We start from the raw sequence: 22,500 nt of genomic DNA, 5'->3' as shown, positions 1-22,500 counted from the left end.
CAGAAAACTTTGCACACTGGTCCGATGCGTTTTATTATTATGTTCGTCGTTCTATTCGCAATACGAAACAAAAGTCCTCTCCTGGCTGTACACGTTAACGTTGCTGTAATTGACAGGTGGGTCAAAACTCGCATTGCAATTTCGTGCCGTATATTCGCATCGCTCTTGATGTGTAACCAAGGGTTACAACGTGACTGACAGATAGCAGCAGCAGCAGGCAGCGGTGATGTGGAGGCTGGTCGGGGAAGAGGGGACGGTGAGGTGAAGCGAGCCGCTCACACTGGAGTGTACTGTGGACTCCAACCTACCCGGCGGCCCCTCCGCGGCTCCACACCGACGAAGACATGCTGTGGCATGTGTGTACTGTGTAGTGGCAGCTTTTGTTTTGGGTGCAACGGAATGGCTGCAACTCATCCACTCTGTCTCGCTGCTTTTGGGTTCGCGCACGTCACTTGAAAATCGGCTCACAGAATCGGCATTTTAGAGTGACCGGCGCAGATCACCGATTGAGGCCGATCACGTGAAAATCGGCCATTTCCGGTCACGTGCCGATCGATCGGTGCATCCCTATAATAAATACATACAAAGTACAACTTCATTAAAAGACATTTTAACATTGACTTTAAACATAAAGGACAATATGCCATTATTGTAAAAGAAAAATGCAGTCTAGCATTTTCCTTTTTACAACTGTATTTTAATTGAAAAGAATAACTGCATGAAGTCAATATCTCAAGCAAATTAGAGCGAGTATTAATTCATAAGCCTACTGTACATTGTGTTTCTCATAGAATATTGATTAAGTACAACCGTACATGTATTGCTTCACCTGTTGTATTGTCATTCACTAATAATTGATCTATGATTGATCTATGATGACTGTATTATTGATATACAGTGGTCATAATTTATCATCAAATAAATGAAACATAATTATGTGGATGTCTCTTTGATTATTAACTGCAGCCCATCCCCCATGGTCGTGTCGGTTGGAGTCAGATCAAGGATTTACTGCTCACATCAACGTTATAGAGCCTTCATATAGGCCTCGGTTAAGATATGCAATATAAACCATATCCATCATACGACCCTGAACATGATATATGTTTCCAAATCGATCGTGTCTCCCTCGTTGCGTCTCCTCCCTGGTTGCGGGACAAATGAAACAGAGTACGTGTATCCCTCTTTCCCTCTTTCCAAGCTTTGACAAACTCACATTTTCCATAAGTGGCCGAGACATCGGCCTCAATCATGTACTACACACACGCACGCACACGCATACACACACACGCACGTGCACACACACACGCACGCGCACACACACACACACACACACACACACACACACACACACATGCACGCACGCACGCACACACACACACACACACACACGCATACACACACACACACACGCACGCATGCACACACACACACACGCACGCACGCACACGCACACACACACACACACGCACGCATACACTTGACTGGAAATTAATTTTCAGCCCTGCACAATGTCAAGTAGGAGAGCTCATTAGCAGCTCGTTGCTCGTTGGCATTTGAGCGTTCAGAAGCCGTCACCAGTAGAGAACTCTCAGGCTTGTGTGCACAGCCTTAAAGTGGTGGGAAATGATCGTGTGTTGTAAGCTCATTTGACTCATGAGGAAAAACTCTTTTATTAGCCTTGGTAAGTGGTCGACTTTTCTTTCTTTGTCAGATCCACAAACTGAAGATTGGAGAAACAACAGTCTGCATGTGAAGCTATAGGCCTGTGCTCATCTTCACAATATGCAGATTAAGGATGCAGGAAGTTAGGAATGCACAAGTCAGCCAGTTCACTAGACCCGTCATTATGAAATGAACAAACAGGACAAATCCACTAATTCTCAAATGAACACATAATCCTAGATAAATCTTTAATCTAGTGCTGGATGTGAAAATCTTATTATTCTGCAAACAAACAAATCTTCCAATGGGGTGAAAGAAATTAATTTGCTACAAATCAAGTATTATTATTTATTTATTTATTTATTTATTTATTTATTTATTTATTTATTTATTTATTTATTTATTTATTTATTTATTTATTCATTTATTTATTATTTTTAGAAAAGTAAGATGTAAATGCCTTAAAGAGTTGTTGATATGGACAAAATCATGATTTGGCAGCCCTCATCCAGCACACATTGTATTGTAGCGGCGTCCTTTCCTCTGTTTCTCCTAACAAACACTGACAAAACATAGAAGAAGCAGCTTGGACATCTCACATGACTAGAATGAGCCCCAGTGTAGTGCAACAAAAGCTTTGCTTTGTCACATTTGTCTGAAGGAATTGTGGATTTAAAACAACATTTTTAACATGTGGGTCATAAGTCACTCTTCCACTGATACTTTCAATCATTGTTTCATCTCAGCTATTTGGCAGCTATTGTGTGCAGATTCATCGCTGCTGCTCCTGGTGCATCTGAAGCATCAAAGTGATCACACTGATTAAAAAGTAAAAAATGCTCATGAGTTGTCACATATTTCTGAAAAGTTGCTCTGTTTTGTCTTGACCTTTTCGTGCGCTTTGAATGTTCCAATCCTTTGCCATCTGTTCTGCTTTGTATGCCTCCATAGCCATGCCGGAGGCATTATGGTTTTGGGTTGTCCTTCCGTCCGTCCATCCGTCCGATGTTCGTTAACGCGATATCTCAGGAGCGCCTTTATGGAATTTCTTCGAATTTGGCTCAAATGTCGACTTGGACTCAAGGATGAACTGATTCGATTTTGGTGGTCAAAGCCAAAGGTCAAGGTCACTGTGACCTCTCAAACGTCATTTTCAAGCTTGTTAACGCAATATCTCAGTAACACCTTGATGGAATTTCTTTGAATTTGCCTTAAACGTCCACTTGGACTCAAGGATGAACTGAATTAGATTGCGATGGTCAGAGGTCAAAGTTCAAGGTCACTGTGCCCTCACGACTGCTCATTCCATGCTTGTTAATGCGATGTCTCTGGAACACCTTGATGGAATTTAATCAAATTTGCCTTAAACGTCCACTTGGTCTCCAGTATGAACTGATTACTGGTGCGGTCGTTCTAGTAGGCTTCTCTTTTAGCACAGCTCGTGAGCATTTCATTGCAGTGTTTGGCTTTATGGGTTCCCCTTTACACCACCTAACAGTTTGTGTGTGTGTGTGTGGGAGGGGGGGGGGGGGGTTGCCTCCTGGCCGAGTCCAGGTTCAACTGTCAATCCTGCTTAAGTGTCCTTGAGCAAGACAATCCAAAAGTCACAGAGTAATAAGCCCTTGCAGACGGAGGTTTTATGTAGTCTGAGGCTAAGTGAATATATGAGTTTATAACACTGTGAGACTGCATAAAAGGGGCTAATGGAGTGGCCCTATTTCAGCTGATGTCTTTGATATCATCATGTCCTGATGTCTTTGATATCATCATGTCCTGATGTCTTTGATATCATTATGTCCTGATGTCTTTGATATCATCATGTCCTGATGTCTTTGATATCATGTCCTGATGTCTTTGATATCATGTCCTGATGTCTTTGATATCATCATGTCCTGATGTCTTTGATATCATGTCCTGATGTCTTTGATATCATCATGTCCTGATGTCTTTGATATCATGTCCTGATGTCTTTGATATCATCATGTCCTGATGTCTTTGATATCATTATGTCCTGATGTCTTTGATATCCTCACGTCCTGATGTCTTTGATATCATCATGTCCTGATGTCTTTGATATCCTCACGTCCTGATGTCTTTGATATCATCACGTCTTAATGTCTTTGATATCATCATGTCCTGATGTCTTTGATATCATCATGTCCTGATGTCTTTGATATCATCATGTCCTGATGTCTTTGATATCATTATGTCCTGATGTCTTTGATATCATCATGTCCTGATGTCTTTGATATCATCATGTCCTGATGTCTTTGATATCATCATGTCCTGATGTCTTTGATATCATCATGTCCTGATGTCTTTGATATCATCATGTCCTGATGTCTTTGATATCATCATGTCCTGATGTCTTTGATATCCTCATGTCCTGATGTCTTTGATATCCTCATGTCCTGATGTCTTTGATATCCTCATGTCCTGATGTCTTTGATATCATCATGTCCTGATGTCTTTGATATCCTCATGTCCTGATGTCTTTGATATCATCATGTCCTGATGTCTTTGATATCATCATGTCCTGATGTCTTTGATATCATCATGTCCTGATGTCTTTGATATCCTCATGTCCTGATGTCTTTGATATCCTCACGTCCTGATGTTTTTGATATCCTCATGTCCTGATGTCTTTGATATCCTCACGTCCTGATGTCTTTGATATCATCATGTCCTGATGTCTTTGATATCCTCACGTCCTGATGTTTTTGATATCATTATGTCCTGATGTTTTTGATATCATTATGTCCTGATGTCTTTGATATCATTATGTCCTGATGTCTTTGATATCATCATGTCCTGATGTCTTTGATATCCTCACGTCCTGATGTTTTTGATATCATTATGTCCTGATGTCTTTGATATCCTCATGTCCTGATGTCTTTGATATCATCATGTCCTGATGTCTTTGATACCATCATGTCCTGATGTCTTTGATATCCTCACGTCCTGATGTTTTTGATATCATTATGTCCTGATGTTTTTGATATCATTATGTCCTGATGTCTTTGATATCATCATGTCCTGATGTCTTTGATATCCTCACGTCCTGATGTTTTTGATATCATTATGTCCTGATGTCTTTGATATCATTATGTCCTGATGTCTTTGATATCATCATGTCCTGATGTCTTTGATATCATTATGTCCTCATGTCTTTGATTTCATCATGTCCTGATGTCTTTGATATCATCATGTCCTGATGTCTTTGATATCATTATGTCCTGATGTCTTTGATATCCTCATGTCCTGATGTCTTTGATATCATCATGTCCTGATGTCTTTGATATCATCATGTCCTGATGTCTTTGATATCATCATGTCCTGATGTCTTTGATATCATCATGTCCTGATGTCTTTGATATCATCATGTCCTGATGTCTTTGATATCATCATGTCCTGATGTCTTTGATATCATTATGTCCTGATGTCTTTGATATCATCACGTCCGTAGTGGAAAGAACGGTTTGAAACCTCACTAGTAAAGCATGCAGGGTAGCGGACTCTATTCCACAAAAGTCCAGATGAGAACCTTTACATTACAATATGAGGAGGTGTTGCTCATCTGCTAATTTAGCGTTATTCAATTAACATAACTTCACAAAAGTCGGTGTGCAGCAGCACCATCTTTGCCTATTCAGCCCAAAGATGAGAAGCTGACAAGATAACTAATAGGGGCGCACAGGAGACAAGACTATCTTTGCCCTAAATCTGTGTCAACTTTTGGCAGACATTTTGAAGTGAGAGAACCATTTTGCCACAAATCTTTAGAATTAATTAAGGGTAGGATGGTAATGATGCTTCGATGCAACAGAGAGGGGATACAGCAGCTGAGGCTTTAGGAGATACTCAGTGGTCATTCAGTGGTTCAGTACATGGAGTCCAAATCCTTCATATAGGCTCTTAAAAGTCAAGCAGTATTGATGAAAGGAGGCAGCATTCAGTCACGGTGGGGCTTTAGATGTCTTCCCTTCATGCAAGAGGAATGGAGTCTTTGTTTCCCAGCATAAGCATGATGAGAAGGATCAAAAACATCGATTACAATTGATTACTAATGGATGTACAGTAGTAGGGCTGCTCGATTATGGCAAAAATCATTATCACAATTATTTTTGACTGATATTGAGATCATGATTGTTTAAGGCGATTACTCATTGCCTTTGGCGAAATTGTGCATTTATTGAACTAGAAAAAATGTATTTTCCAATTTAAATACAATTTAACTGAAAAACAAAGAAAAAGGAAAAGATCAATAAATAGCTACTTTTGAACTAAAATGAATAATTTATATAAAATAATTGTTTTATCTCGATTATCTTGTTTTCATAATTGTGGGAAGCCAAAATTGAAAGTGAGATTAACATTTGACTCATTGCACAGCCCTGATGTGTAGTTATTCAACTGAAAACATGTCTGTATGACAATGACACTAACAGATACAGATATACACATTTTGAATAATGACGCTAATAGACACAGATATATTGATTTTGAGTTACTCTATGCATGTTGGTTTTGAGTTACTGTGTGAGATGTTTGATGTTAATCTGTGCAAATCTTGAATATAACATCCATTAGAATAAGCTCAGCCACTGAAGTGGGTGGGGGTGCAGTGGCACTTAGTGCGCGGCACACATGAAGTCCACTCGTTTAGTGTGACGCATGTATGTGACAATTATGTCTATGAGATACAGACAGTGGCTCCAGTATACTGCAGCTCTTCCCTATATGAAGCTGGCTGCCTTTATCTCCCTTTTTGACATCAGACAATCAAATCAATCATTCAACTGGGTAAACTAATGAATAGACAAACAAACAAACAATGAAATAAATAAACAAACAGCGCCACTGCCCATTAACTATGAACCTCTACACAGGACGCAGAGGACAAAGAAAGCTGCTTTCAGTCAGTCAACCTTGTCTCTGCTGCGCTTCCTTTGTCATCACATCATGCTGATAGATGTGTGTGTGTGTGTGTGTGTGTGTGTGTGTGTGTGTGTGTGTGTGTGTGTGTGTGTGTGTGTGTGTGTGTGTGTGTGTGTGTGTATGTATGTGTGCGTGCGTGCGTGCGTGTGTGCGTGCGTGCGTGTGTGTGTGTGTGTGTGTTGATTAAATGAATGGAATCCACCAGTTGAGATGTCCGTGCGAGGTGCGAGAGGTGATGCATTATATGACTACTCTCCGTGATTGCGTCAGCAGGCGCGTGTCTAATGTCTGATCAAAGCCAGCAGCTCTCTGAGAAATGCATTGATTTGAGGCTCTTACAGCCATCATAATATGTCCCCACCTTTCAACAAGTCCTTGACTCTCCTTGGCTTTGGCTTTGAGGACTCTTGGGCCAGGATCCATCAAGTGTATATCAGGTGAGCTGCTGCTCTAAAGGCTGGAAGCGTCTCAAAATAGCTCTGTCATTCCTCTACAAGCAGCACTGGTCGGGTCACTTTGTTCGCGTCGACTTCGCTGCGACTCAAAACGCCAAACTATTCTGGGATAACTGCTGTTATTATAAGACCCTCTGATTCTGATAAGTCCTGTTATTATATACCACTTGAAAGGTTTATGAATATAGTTATAATAGATAAGGTATTTGTCCTATGGAGAAATATATGAAGTGCAGGCGCAGAGATGCATTTGAAGTGTGCCTAAGATGTAACTCTCCTGCCTATGGAGCTCCTTTTCAGAGACCCAGAGGGACATATCAGAAGATGTGAACATCACTTGAGAAACTGCTAATCTCCCCACTTCCAGAGGACTGGAAGTTTGAGAGCAAAGCTGAAAACTCTTAAAGGTCCCAATTCGTGCAGCTGTAACCTCTTAAAAACGTGTGTCTCTGGTCCATAAAACATGATTCTGGATTAATTTGTCGAAAATATAGCAACCCCGTTTGTTGTGACGGAGTTCTCACTTCCTCATCTCGTCGCTTCCCAAGAATGGTCTGTTTCTATAATATATTCAGAACTAACAGTTCCCATTGGCCGCTGAGGGAGAGCCCGCCCCAGGCTCCCAGCGGCCAATCAGATTAGCATCTGTGGACCAGCACGCTAGGTTGCGAGTTATCGCTAACTTAACGGTTACTACGCTAAAGAGGACATCTCAAAATGCCTAGACTTACCGAATGCACCTCCGCAGTTGCTGGATCACGTACAGTTGGCGTCGCTCCAGCTAGAAGTGTTAATTTTGTGGCTATAGACTAAATGGTGCAGGTAGCTTGTGTGAGAGAGACGCGCGCAGTATGCTTGAGGAAGCTTGTGACGTCCCAATCCCCCGTCTGGGAAACAGAGCGTTTGGGGGTGTGGCTTGAAGGAGACTGCAGGGGGAAGCTGGATAGGGACAAATCCAACTGTGGCAGTTCTGAGCTTGTGACCACTCATTACAGGGAGGGCTGACAGCAGTATATATGCATTTACAAGTAAAAACAGCTTTTGCACGGAATGGGACCTTTAATTAATAAGTACTGTAGTGTACTACTGTTACACGTAATACTGTTACACTTAATAAGTACTGTAGTGTACTACTGTTACACAATACTGTTACACTTAATAAGTACTGTAGTGTACTACTGTTACACTTAATACTGTTACACTTAATACGACACAAGAGGAGCAAAATGAAATCAAGTCATAAATAGCAGGTAATTCATGGCATAAGCATTCAAGGTCAACGGTGAATCTGCCACCTCATTAAATCACAGCAGCTCTTTTATTGTGAAGCCCAGGAGTTGAAATGCTGCCGTAGCTCTTGGAGATTAAGGAATCAATATATTATATAATTCAAGAAAAGGAGAAGGATAAAATGTTGTAAAAAAGCTGTAATTTTAACGGTTAATTCATAGTCAAATTGTTGGCGGCTCATTAGCTCCTAAAATAAAGGCTTTTAAGGCTTTTTTCCATTAGATGAATAACCAGAATTTATTGAAAGTCAAGCTTTTTCACAGTCTTACCTCACTGTTCCCTCTGTGCCGGACTGAATTCATTGTGAAGCACTGGCGTTTTAAAGTGTACCATCAATTTTGACGGTAATGTTCCGTAATCTACTCTTCACTGTCTCGGTCCTCTTTGTGCCTGTGGACATCTCCAGGACATGTCAAGTATTTTGACACGTTGTTTTCCTTGATGGGAGACATCACTCAGTGATGATAGGAACACGAGCGGGACGGACAGGAAGGAGGTGCAGACATCTTGTTTGCAGAGGGACAGACAGAAGGGAAGGAGAGAGATGGAGATGAAGTGACAAATATAGGTCAAAGGTCTGGAGAAATGAAGCTTGAACAGAGGTAAAAATGAGCAAGACATGCTGACATGGCAAGAAAAAAAAAGACAGAGACCCCTGTTGGTGGGGAGGACGGAAAGTAACGTGGCTGAGTTCCATAAAGGTTCAAAGTAGGGCAATATATCAATATTATATCAATATTGTGATATGAGAGATATCGTCTTTGATTTTGGATATCGTAATATTGTGATATGGCATAAGTGTTGTCCTTTCCTGCTTTTAAAGCAATACTGCATTACAGTAAAGTGATGAACTTACCAGACTTTCTAGCTGTTCTTTATTTGCCACATTACTGATTTATTTTTTGTGAAATCAAAAATCTCATTGTGTAAATATTTTGTGATTGCATCATAGTCAGGAGAGGAAACCCTGTCTTGGCATCTTATCCTGATCTCTCTTTTTTTTACATAAAAGTGCTTGTGACATCTCACATAATAGCTTTGACTTACTGTATTTACTGTATCACCATTCAGCCTAAACATACACATATATGATTTTTGGTCCATATCGCCCTGGAGATGGGTCCGCTTTTCTTATTTCTTATTCTCCGTATTCTTACATACAAGTTCTGTATACATACAATTTTCTTTAACACTAGAAACTAAGACCATGTGGTCATTTTTACATTTTTTTTTAATTTAGGTGCAATAACTTTGTTGAATTAAAAAAAAATACAATGCTGCTGGTACCTGACTTTTCCTAAATGTGTCTGTATTGTCATTTAAAATACCTTTTATATGAATTCCACGAAGGGCAAAGAAAATATTATCATTTTTACCTAAAGACCAGAGGCTGTCATTTTGACCTCACTGAATTTCCCAGGGTTCTAGACCTATTTTTTAGTCTATTTTCACATGTTGGTGTTGTTCTGGCTTTTTAAAATATATCTCTTAACACAGAAAAATCATTAATCTCTCAATTGGGTATTTATCATGCGAGATTATAGAGTTGGGAATCTAGTGGTCAAAATGACCACTTACGGTCGTTCTAGTAGTTATGGAATTCTGGTCCTTCTAGTGTTAAATTCTCAAAGTGTCTCTGTCTCTCTCTTAACCTTCATCTTCCTTCCTTCCTCACTCGCTACATCAAAGCTAACGTGCTAATGAATTCAGCGAAACATTAGGTGAGAACATGGGATGGGGCGAGTTGACAGAGAGGAGAGGTGTATGGCAGGGAGCGAACACCAATGAGACAATGTGAAAATAAGAATGATGACACATCAATGGCAAGTCAAGTTCTATTAATTGATTCTATTAATTGATTTATTTTATTCTGCATGACGACATCCAACTGTTTTGTTCCCGGTGGAGAATTGAAGTTGTTAAGTTGATGTTGAAGCAGTAAGATATAAGAAAAGTACTTGAACCTGGTAGAAATGTGGCTTCCATGCCGTTGTTGGATGCATAACCTTGGAAGGAATTTGATGTGGCCGTTGAAAAGCCTGCAGGGACAAGCTGGACTGAGCGCCCTGCAGTGCCTCCCTCTCCAGCAGAGGGAGACAGCAGTCCGCAAAATAATTTATTTTACCGGACGAATCTGAAACTTACCGGTCACGTTTCAATAACAGTAAAACACAATATAATGTAATGCAGGACGCATCGCCTGGCTGACCAGCCAATTACATAGCCTTTGCATCTATTAAACTATTTCTTGCCTGCTTTTTTGCGCAAATATTAACATTGCCGGTGGGCTGACAATCGCATGTTCCTCCTTTGACTTCCTGATGGCCGGTGTGGTGCATTGGTCACATGACTTAAGGGCACATACTAGCAGCGTGAGCTGGGATTTGTCTACTTTTGTGGGGGCAGGCAGACAGACACTCACCAGTATGAGGTTCCACCAACTAACAGCCGTAGACAATGCTGAGGATGAGGGGGGGGGGGGGGGGGGGGGGGGGGGGATACCAATATGCAAAAAAAGTGACAAATGTGAAGAAATGTGAAGATACTATGTGTGTATGTGAAGAAGATACTATGTGTGTATGTGAAGAACATACTATGTGTGTATGTGAAGAAGATACTATGTGTGTATGTGAAGAACATACTATGTGTGTATGTGAAGAACATACTATGTGTGTATGTGAAGAACATACTATGTGTGTATGTGAAGAAGATACTATGTGTGTATGTGAAGAAGATACTATGTGTGTATGTGAAGAAGATACTATGTGTGTATGTGAAGAAGATACTATGTGTGTATGTGAAGAACATACTATGTGTGTATGTGAAGAAGATACTATGTGTGTATGTGAAGAACATACTATGTGTGTATGTGAAGAACATACTATGTGTGTATGTGAAGAACATACTATGTGTGTATGTGAAGAAGATACTATGTGTGTATGTGAAGAAGATACTATGTGTGTATGTGAAGAAGATACTATGTGTGTACAGTATGTGAAGAAGATACTATGTGTGTATGTGAAGAAGATACTATGTGTGTATGTGAAGAAGATACTATGTGTGTATGTGAAGAAGATACTATGTGTGTATGTGAAGAAGATACTATGTGTGTACAGTATGTGAAGAAGATACTATGTGTGTATGTGAAGAAGATACTATGTGTGTATGTGAAGAAGATACTATGTGTGTACAGTATGTGAAGAAGATACTATGTGTGTATGTGAAGAAGATACTATGTGTGTATGTGAAGAAGATACTATGTGTGTATGTGAAGAAGATACTATGTGTGTATGTGAAGAAGATACTATGTGTGTATGTGAAGAAGATACTATGTGTGTATGTGAAGAAGATACTATGTGTGTATGTGAAGAACATACTATGTGTGTATCTGAAGAACATACTATGTGTGTATGTGAAGAAGATACTATGTGTGTATGTGAAGAAGATACTATGTGTGTATGTGAAGAACATACTATGTGTGTATCTGAAGAAGATACTATGTGTGTATGTGAAGAAGATACTATGTGTGTATGTGAAGAACATACTATGTGTGTATGTGAAGAACATACTATGTGTGTATGTGAAGAAGATACTATGTGTGTATGTGAAGAACATACTATGTGTGTATCTGAAGAAGATACTATGTGTGTATGTGAAGAACATACTATGTGTGTATCTGAAGAACATACTATGTGTGTATGTGAAGAACATACTATGTGTGTATGTGAAGAAGATACTATGTGTGTATGTGAAGAACATACTATGTGTGTATCTGAAGAAGATACTATGTGTGTATGTGAAGAACATACTATGTGTGTATGTGAAGAAGATACTATGTGTGTATGTGAAGAACATACTATGTGTGTATGTGAAGAAGATACTATGTGTGTATGTGAAGAACATACTATGTGTGTATCTGAAGAAGATACTATGTGTGTATGTGAAGAACATACTATGTGTGTATCTGAAGAACATACTATGTGTGTATGTGAAGAACATACTATGTGTGTATGTGAAGAAGATACTATGTGTGTATGTGAAGAACATACTATGTGTGTATCTGAAGAAGATACTATGTGTGTATGTGAAGAAGATACTATGTGTGTATGTGAAGAACATACTATGTGTGTATGTGAAGAAGATACTATGTGTGTATGTGAAGAACATACTATGTGTGTATGTGAAGAAGATACTATGTGTGTATGTGAAGAACATACTATGTGTGTATCTGAAGAAGATACTATGTGTGTATGTGAAGAAGATACTATGTGTGTATGTGAAGAACATACTATGTGTGTATGTGAAGAAGATACTATGTGTGTATGTGAAGAACATACTATGTGTGTATGTGAAGAACATACTATGTGTGTATCTGAAGAAGATACTATGTGTGTATGTGAAGAACATACTATGTGTGTATGTGAAGAAGATACTATGTGTGTATGTGAAGAACATACTATGTGTGTATCTGAAGAAGATACTATGTGTGTATGTGAAGAACATACTATGTGTGTATCTGAAGAAGATACTATGTGTGTATGTGAAGAAGATACTATGTGTGTATCTGAAGAACATACTATGTGTGTATGTGAAGAAGATACTATGTGTGCATCTGAAGAACATACTATGTGTGTATCTGAAGAAGATACTATGTGTGTATGTGAAGAAGATACTATGTGTGTATGTGAAGAACATACTATGTGTGTATCTGAAGAACATACTATGTGTGTATGTGAAGAACATACTATGTGTGTATGTGAAGAAGATACTATGTGTGTATGTGAAGAACATACTATGTGTGTATGTGAAGAACATACTATGTGTGTATGTGAAGAACATACTATGTGTGTATGTGAAGAACATACTATGTGTGTATCTGAAGAACATACTATGTGTGTATGTGAAGAACATACTATGTGTGTATGTGAAGAACATACTATGTGTGTATCTGAAGAACATACTATGTGTGTATGTGAAGAACATACTATGTGTGTATGTGAAGAAGATACTATGTGTGTATGTGAAGAACATACTATGTGTGTATCTGAAGAACATACTATGTGTGTATGTGAAGAACATACTATGTGTGTATCTGAAGAACATACTATGTGTGTATGTGAAGAACATACTATGTGTGTATGTGAAGAAGATACTATGTGTGTATGTGAAGAACATACTATGTGTGTATGTGAAGAACATACTATGTGTGTATGTGAAGAACATACTATGTGTGTATGTGAAGAAGATACTATGTGTGTATCTGAAGAACATACTATGTGTGTATGTGAAGAACATACTATGTGTGTATCTGAAGAAGATACTATGTGTGTATGTGAAGAAGATACTATGTGTGTATGTGAAGAACATACTATGTGTGTATGTGAAGAAGATACTATGTGTGTATGTGAAGAACATACTATGTGTGTATGTGAAGAACATACTATGTGTGTACAGTATGTGAAGGTTCTTGGAGAGTTGGTTCTGGTGATGCTGACTCTTTCTTCTGTGCGATCGCTGCCTTTTTTCTCCTCTCAAGTCCGACCGATGTCTTTCAGAAGAAGAATGCAGCGCGGGAATATGACCATCGAAGTGACGGACGTGATGTTTGATTTGGGTTCAAAGCCGCTGCAATAGGGATGGGTACCGAACTCGGTACTTTTACAGGCACCGACCGAATTACGTCGGTACTGCCCCGTACCAGTTCACATAAAAACGAACGGTACCAAATTTCGGTACTTGAACGCATCTGAGTAATAGAAAGAGAGTGGTGAAATTAGAAATTCCGACAGAACCTTAAGGCAACACGCGAGAGCGCGTTACGTCAGTGCGTCACTCTGGTTCTGAAAGCAAAACAGGACCAGCCGAAAGCTGTGGCTACACTTTACCAAGATAGACTCAGACAACACTGGTTGCAACATGTGTGATGTGAATTGCAAAGCTGGCCAGGGAAACACCTCAAACTTGAGGAAGCATGGTCAAACACAAGATATATTTAGCTAAATGCTGAAGACTGTAACGTCTTAGATAGGCTGAGGGTGAATGAAGCAGATAGCCTACCGCACCGGAGCTAACGTTAGCAGCACCTCCTCAGCTGTAACGTTGAGAGAGGCATCGACTTCTACAACATCAAGTAACGTTATTTAATTAGCTAGCGTTAGCTGGATAAGTTGTTTCACTGCCGTTGTGGTTGTTAGATAACGGGGCTTTTCACTGTCTTCACAACGACTGCAAACGTTACTACGTTAAACGTTAAACGCTAACGTTACTCTTGCTGCAGTAATTGTCAAGGGTTCAACAGAATGTATTTCCTCAGCCTGTATAGTAGCTATCAACATGAAATAAAAAGCATTTGAGAGCTTAAACCCGTGGGTTTTTATTTGGAAGGGTTACATTTGCCATAATCTTTATTAACATTTCTTAAAATGCATTAGAATATTTTAATTTTTAATTTTTGGGGTTAAAGATAAAACATTTTTTTAATGAACATTAGGGCAAATATAATACGAAAAGCCAAAGGGTTAAGCTCTCAAATGCTTTTTATTTTATGTTTCTATGTGCTACAGAGCCTGAGATATGAAGGCTTTAGTGAATACTGACCGCTCTCTCTGAGAAGTTTGGATTATTATTTTTTTTACAACTGTAATTTTTGTTTGTTATTAGAGCGTGTAAAGTACCGAAAATGGTACCGTTTTGGGTACCGTACCGAATTCCAGGTACCGGTATCGTACCGGTATCGGTTCAAATGTGAACGGTACCCATCCCTACGCTGCAAGGTCTTTTCCGGCTCTGCCATTTTGTTCTTTGCTTTGAATACAGTGTTTCTGCAGGGCGGCGGCAAAGTGCCTCGCTCTTGCTCTCTCCACTGTGACCTGCAGGGCGGCGGCAAAGTGCCTCGCTATCGCTCACTCCACTGTGACTCGCTGCTGTAAATTAACCTTCAAACCAAGCTGGCTCCTCTTAACCTTTCAAGTAAAAAGCTTTGACTGTCATCTTCTGCAGGACCGACGCACCTTAGTGTTCCAGCACTCACATTAGGTGAGAACATGGGATGGGGCGAGTTGACAGAGAGGAGAGGTGTATGGCAGGGAGCGAACACCAATGAGACAATGTGAAAATAAGAATGAAAGGGGTGATAATGACACATCAATGGCAAGTCAAGTTCTATTAATTGATTCTATTAATTGATTTCTTTTATTCTGCATGACGACATCCAACTGTTTTGTTCCCGGTGGAGAATTGAAGTTGTTAAGTTGATGTTGAAGCAGTAAGATATAAGAAAAGTACTTGAACCTGGTAGAAATGTGGCTTCCATGCCGTTGTTGGATGCATAACCTTGGAAAGAATTTGATGTGGCCGTTGAAAAGCCTGCAGGGACAAGCTGGACTGAGCGCCCTGCAGTGCCTCCCTCTCCAGCAGAGGGAGACAGCAGTCCGCAAAATAAGTTATTTTACCGGACGAATCTGAAACTTACCGGGCACGTTTTAATAACAGTAAAACACAATATAATGTAATGCAGGACGCATCGCCTGGCTGACCAGCCAATTACATAGCCTTTGCATCTATTAACACGTTCACTGCCATTGACGAGATATCTCGTCTTAAAAAATCCAACGGTTGACTGCCAATGACGAGATATCTCGTCTTAAAAAAAAAAAAAAAAAATTGACGGTGGGACGTGGATCAACGCCCCCCACATCTCCTATAAAAATATTGGAGCCACCGAACGTGTACAACCCATTCCACCGACCCACTAAGTGGCGACAGTGCTCTCCAGACTAGAAAAAGCCGAGCCAAAACTGCAGGGGAACGCGCGAGGAAACCATTCTCTCATACTGTAAAATGGATTGGCGAAAACGCTTTCGCTTTCGCGCATTATCGCGCTGGGAGCTGGCGGTGGGGGATTGCAAATTTGCATAATAGATTATGCGTGCAACACACTTTGAAACACCCGCAGAAAGCCCACAATCGCACGCAGCTTCATTGCAGCTGAGCATTGCAGCTGAGCAACAACCGAAACGACTCATGCAGACTCGCCCAAAGAGCAGCCGCCAGCAGCCAGGCAGCACAGACAGGCAGAGCCTCGCTTGTGACAAACGCTGCAAAGCCACCAGAGACACACCCATGGAGGGAGGAGTTTGAAGGAGAGGGGAGTTTCCTGCTGCTATGGAGGAAATTGCTGTTCAAAACTATTGTTTAGATGTCTGACGTCTTACGCCAAAAATAAATGGTTAAAGTGACTGTTCTATCGAATTTCACAAAAAGCCATTTATCTCAGAATAAATTTTCAGACCCTGAAACCATGCTGTATTCTACTGCTAATGCCTACATAACTACTAACTCTACAAACTAACTCTTTTAGACAGAGAAAGCACACATTCTATTAGTTCTTTTGAGATCATTTGTGTTCACAAAATCTTAGCAGAAAAGAATCCTCGGCTCTTGAAAGATGAGCCAGAATCCTCAAAAAAAAACCTTGGCAGAACCTACCTACAGTATTGAAAAAACGGCTGGCAGTGAATGTTAAACTATTTCTTGCCTGCTTTTTTGCGCAAATATTAACATTGCCGGTGGGCTGACAATCGCATGTTCCTCCTTTGACTTCCTGATGGCCGGTGTGGTGCATTGGTCACATGACTTAAGGGCACATACTAGCAGCGTGAGCTGGGATTCGTCTACTTTTGTGGGGGCAGGCAGACAGACACTCACCAGTATGAGGTTCCACCAACTAACAGCCGTAGACAATGCTGAGGATGAGGGGGGGCGGGGGGCGGGGGGGGGGGGGGGGGGGGGGGGAGGGTAAAATACCAATATGCAAAAAAAAGAAAAAAGTGACAAATGTGAAGATACTATGTGTGTATGTGAAGAAGATACTATGTGTGTATGTGAAGAAGATACTATGTGTGTATGTGAAGAAGATACTATGTGTGTATGTGAAGAACATACTATGTGTGTATGTGAAGAACATACTATGTGTGTATGTGAAGAAGATACTATGTGTGTATGTGAAGAAGATACTATGTGTGTATGTGAAGAAGATACTATGTGTGTATGTGAAGAAGATACTATGTGTGTATGTGAAGAACATACTATGTGTGTATGTGAAGAAGATACTATGTGTGTATGTGAAGAACATACTATGTGTGTATGTGAAGAAGATACTATGTGTGTATGTGAAGAAGATACTATGTGTGTATGTGAAGAACATACTATGTGTGTATGTGAAGAACATACTATGTGTGTATGTGAAGAAGATACTATGTGTGTATGTGAAGAAGATACTATGTGTGTATGTGAAGAAGATACTATGTGTGTATGTGAAGAAGATACTATGTGTGTATGTGAAGAACATACTATGTGTGTATGTGAAGAAGATACTATGTGTGTATGTGAAGAACATACTATGTGTGTATGTGAAGAAGATACTATGTGTGTATGTGAAGAACATACTATGTGTGTATGTGAAGAAGATACTATGTGTGTATCTGAAGAAGATACTATGTGTGTATGTGAAGAAGATACTATGTGTGTATGTGAAGAACATACTATGTGTGTATGTGAAGAACATACTATGTGTGTATGTGAAGAACATACTATGTGTGTATGTGAAGAACATACTATGTGTGTATGTGAAGAACATACTATGTGTGTATGTGAAGAACATACTATGTGTGTATGTGAAGAAGATACTATGTGTGTATGTGAAGAAGATACTATGTGTGTATGTGAAGAACATACTATGTGTGTATGTGAAGAACATACTATGTGTGTATGTGAAGAACATACTATGTGTGTATGTGAAGAAGATACTATGTGTGTATGTGAAGAACATACTATGTGTGTATGTGAAGAAGATACTATGTGTGTATGTGAAGAAGATACTATGTGTGTATGTGAAGAACATACTATGTGTGTATGTGAAGAACATACTATGTGTGTATGTGAAGAACATACTATGTGTGTATGTGAAGAAGATACTATGTGTGTATGTGAAGAACATACTATGTGTGTATGTGAAGAACATACTATGTGTGTATGTGAAGAACATACTATGTGTGTATGTGAAGAAGATACTATGTGTGTATGTGAAGAACATACTATGTGTGTATGTGAAGAAGATACTATGTGTGTATGTGAAGAAGATACTATGTGTGTATGTGAAGAACATACTATGTGTGTATGTGAAGAACATACTATGTGTGTATGTGAAGAACATACTATGTGTGTATGTGAAGAAGATACTATGTGTGTATGTGAAGAAGATACTATGTGTGTATGTGAAGAACATACTATGTGTGTATGTGAAGAAGATACTATGTGTGTATGTGAAGAAGATACTATGTGTGTATGTGAAGAAGATACTATGTGTGTATGTGAAGAACATACTATGTGTGTATGTGAAGAAGATACTATGTGTGTATGTGAAGAACATACTATGTGTGTATGTGAAGAACATACTATGTGTGTATCTGAAGAACATACTATGTGTGTATGTGAAGAAGATACTATGTGTGTATGTGAAGAAGATACTATGTGTGTATGTGAAGAACATACTATGTGTGTATGTGAAGAACATACTATGTGTGTATGTGAAGAACATACTATGTGTGTATGTGAAGAAGATACTATGTGTGTATGTGAAGAAGATACTATGTGTGTATGTGAAGAACATACTATGTGTGTATCTGAAGAACATACTATGTGTGTATGTGAAGAAGATACTATGTGTGTATGTGAAGAAGATACTATGTGTGTATGTGAAGAACATACTATGTGTGTATGTGAAGAAGATACTATGTGTGTATGTGAAGAACATACTATGTGTGTATGTGAAGAAGATACTATGTGTGTATGTGAAGAAGATACTATGTGTGTATGTGAAGAACATACTATGTGTGTATGTGAAGAACATACTATGTGTGTATGTGAAGAACATACTATGTGTGTATGTGAAGAAGATACTATGTGTGTATGTGAAGAACATACTATGTGTGTATGTGAAGAACATACTATGTGTGTATGTGAAGAAGATACTATGTGTGTATGTGAAGAACATACTATGTGTGTATGTGAAGAACATACTATGTGTGTACAGTATGTGAAGGTTCTTGGAGAGTTGGTTCTGGTGATGCTGACTCTTTCTTCTGTGCGATCGCTGCCTTTTTTCTCCTCTCAAGTCCGACCGATGTCTTTCAGAAGAAGAATGCAGCGCGGGAATATGACCATCAAAGTGACGGACGTGATGTTTGATTTGGGTTCAAAGCCGCTGCAAGGTCTTTTCTGGCTCTGCCATTTCGTTCTTTGCTTTGAATACAGTGTTTCTGCAGGGCGGCGGCAAAGTGCCTCGCTCTCGCTCACTCCACTGTGACCTGCAGGGCGGCGGCAAAGTGCCTCGCTATCGCTCACTCCACTGTGACTCGCTGCTCTAAATTAACCTTCAAACCAAGCTGGCTCCTCTTAACCATTCAAGTAAAAAGCTTTGACTGTCATCTTCTGCAGGACCGACGCACCTTAGTGTTCCAGCACTTCAAGTTGAAGTACCATTCTGCTTCACATCCACACAGCTGAAGACTCACGCTGGCCAGGCTTTTAGAATGGGGATTTGGGTTAAATACATGAAATAAGGGGCCGAACACAGCATACGCCAATCCTACGCTGAAGCAACACAGCGCGGAGGCGGAGGGAGTTTCATGTTAACAGGCGAGACCGATCACAGCAGCCACAGCGCTTTGCCTCGCCACGGCACGCTTTGCCTCGCCGCCACGCTTTGCCTCGCGCCAGTGCTTGCAGGTGTGAAGCTACACTGCACACCTGCTGCAGCAACACTTTCAACTTCTCGTCTGTTTTTCAAATGTGGACCACTTTCATGACTTTTGAAGCATAAATGTGAAGCGTACATTTTTTACACAATTTTTCATATATATATATATATATATATATATATAGAGAGAGAGAGAGAGAGAGAGAGAGAGAGAGAGAGAGAGAGAGAGAGAGAGAGAGAGAGAGAGAGAGTGAGAGAGACCAGATGGTAAGATTTAACAAGCGGCTTTATTCAACAAATTCAACAAATCAAATGACATGGCATACCAACTACTTTGGCGTATGACTCCATTGTAAGATGAAGCCCCTCTTGTGGTGAGAGGGGGGCATCTGTTTAGCTATCCCCCAGGAGTCAAGACTCGTTGGTGGCAGACTGGGGAGGTGGGTGGGGCAAAACGAGAGCTCAGTAAAATCTTCGCTGTATATACTAGGATGAAAGTGGCGACGACTGACGTCATAACTGACGTCATACATCATAACTGACGTCATACACACACTCTGCTAACACACGCTCTGCTAACACACGCTCTGCTAACACACACTCTGCTAACACACACTCTGCTAACACACACTCTGCTAACACACACTCTGCTAACATACACTCTGCTAACACACATCTGCCACTGTAGCTCTGCTGCCATAGAACTGTTCAATTTACTGTACAGCCAATACCCCCCCCCCCCCCCACCATAATTGAATATGACTTTGTCCTGTTTGAGTAATCTCTCCGCTTTATACACGACCCCCCCGCTGGCAGGTTAGACAGAGAGAGAGAGAGAGAGAGAGAGAGGGGGAGACAGAGAGAGAGAGAGAGAGATAGAGAGGGAGAGAGACAGAGAGAGACACAGAGAGAGAGAGAGAGAGAGAGAGAGAGAGAGGGAGAGACAGAGAGAGAGAGAGAGAGAGAGAGAGAGGGAGACAGAGAGAGAGAGAGAGAGAGAGAGAGAGAGAGAGAGAGAGGGGGGTGAGAGTGAGAGGTGAGTAAAAGGCATCTTGTGTAGATAAAGCATGTAGGTCACATTGAGCTGCCAGGCTCCTGGCAATGTGATCTGTAGTGTTGACATCACCGCTTGGGCCGCAAAAACCATCAGAGAGAGGGAGGGGAGAGGGAGAGAGAGAGGGAGAGAGAGGGAGAGAGAGAGAGGGAGGGGAGAGAGAAAGAGGGAGAGAGAGAGAGGGAGAGGGAGAGAGAGAGAGATAGAGAGGGAGGGAGAGAGAGAGAGATAGAGAGAGAGGGAGGGAGAGTTTTTTTGGGGGGGTTTCCCTAGTTACAAGGAAATGGATGGTTTCAATGTTCAATCATGCATTCTCTTCTTTAGCCAGAATAAAATGTTGTTATTTGACATGTCTGCAAACCAGCAGATAGATTTGCAAAAGGTACATTTGAAACAAAACGCCTGCAAAATAATTGCATGCACCGTCATGTGATCGAGGCCGTCTTACTGGTCTAAAGGTGTACAGGAGCCACCACGATTGGCTAACAAAACCAGGAAGCAGAGAAAAGCAACAATCTCCCATCAGAAAAAAGCTCCATAACAGAACACAGCTCCAGGCACGGCTCAAACGCAGCTTTTATCCACATGGGCACAGACTCCATTACAGCCTGTCACTCACCACGCTGCAGACGCTGACAACACGTACACAAGTCACTTGTCTTCAGGAATTACTAATCCAGTTCCTAAAGTCTCACACCGTGTACATTTCAACCGCTAGATTTGCTCCTGACCTCCATACATAGACAACCAGTCGCCCCCCCTCGTGCAAAACGAACGAACGGGCGACCCCAGCCCCCCTCTCTCAAGAGCGGGGTGAAATCTTCTTTCTCACACCGGTGTTACAGTGAAAGCTGTGCCCACGGGCGAGTTTGACCGGAAGGGGAAACCAAATCATTATGAGGGATCATAGTTGAGTGTAACATCGGCCAGTTTCCGCCATCAAAGGCATTTATTCGGTTCAGCAGCCGTGAAGATGACTTCATTTACAAAAATGCATTTTTCTCAGCTTTTTCGGGACAGATGGACGTTTTCAGTGAACACTACCTACATTCAAGTGTCGATAACTAAAGAACGCATCTGGCGGGGGAATGAGTTAAAAACGCGACGCGTCAGGAATTGAACCCGGCTCTCTCGCAGACGCTCCACCCATCCTGCCTCTGATGCTTTACTCCACCCATCCTGCCCCTGATGCCTTACTTCACCCATCCTGCCTCTGATGCCTTACTCCACCCATCCTGCCTCTGATGCTTTACTCCACCCATCCTGCCTCTGATGCCTTACTTCACCCATCCTGCCCCCTGATGCCTTACTTCACCCATCCTGCCCTCTGATGCCTTACT

At 40.7% G+C, this 22,500-nt stretch overlaps 1 protein-coding gene across 1 annotated transcript in view; it reads left to right on the top strand.

Moving 5' to 3' along the window:
• Nucleotides 1–22,500, top strand: part of LOC310798173 (receptor-type tyrosine-protein phosphatase gamma-like) — a gene marked incomplete at both ends in the record, with an annotated part of 532,970 nt that overhangs the window by 135,523 nt on the left and 374,947 nt on the right. The window lies entirely within an intron of this gene.

Source organism: Poromitra crassiceps, assembly GCF_964638095.1.
Source record: "Poromitra crassiceps genome assembly, chromosome: 25".
In the NCBI taxonomy this organism is placed as follows: Eukaryota; Metazoa; Chordata; class Actinopteri; order Beryciformes; family Melamphaidae; genus Poromitra; species Poromitra crassiceps.
The sequence above is the reverse complement of the archived record's forward strand: the minus strand, read 5'-3'. Positions and strand labels throughout refer to the sequence as shown.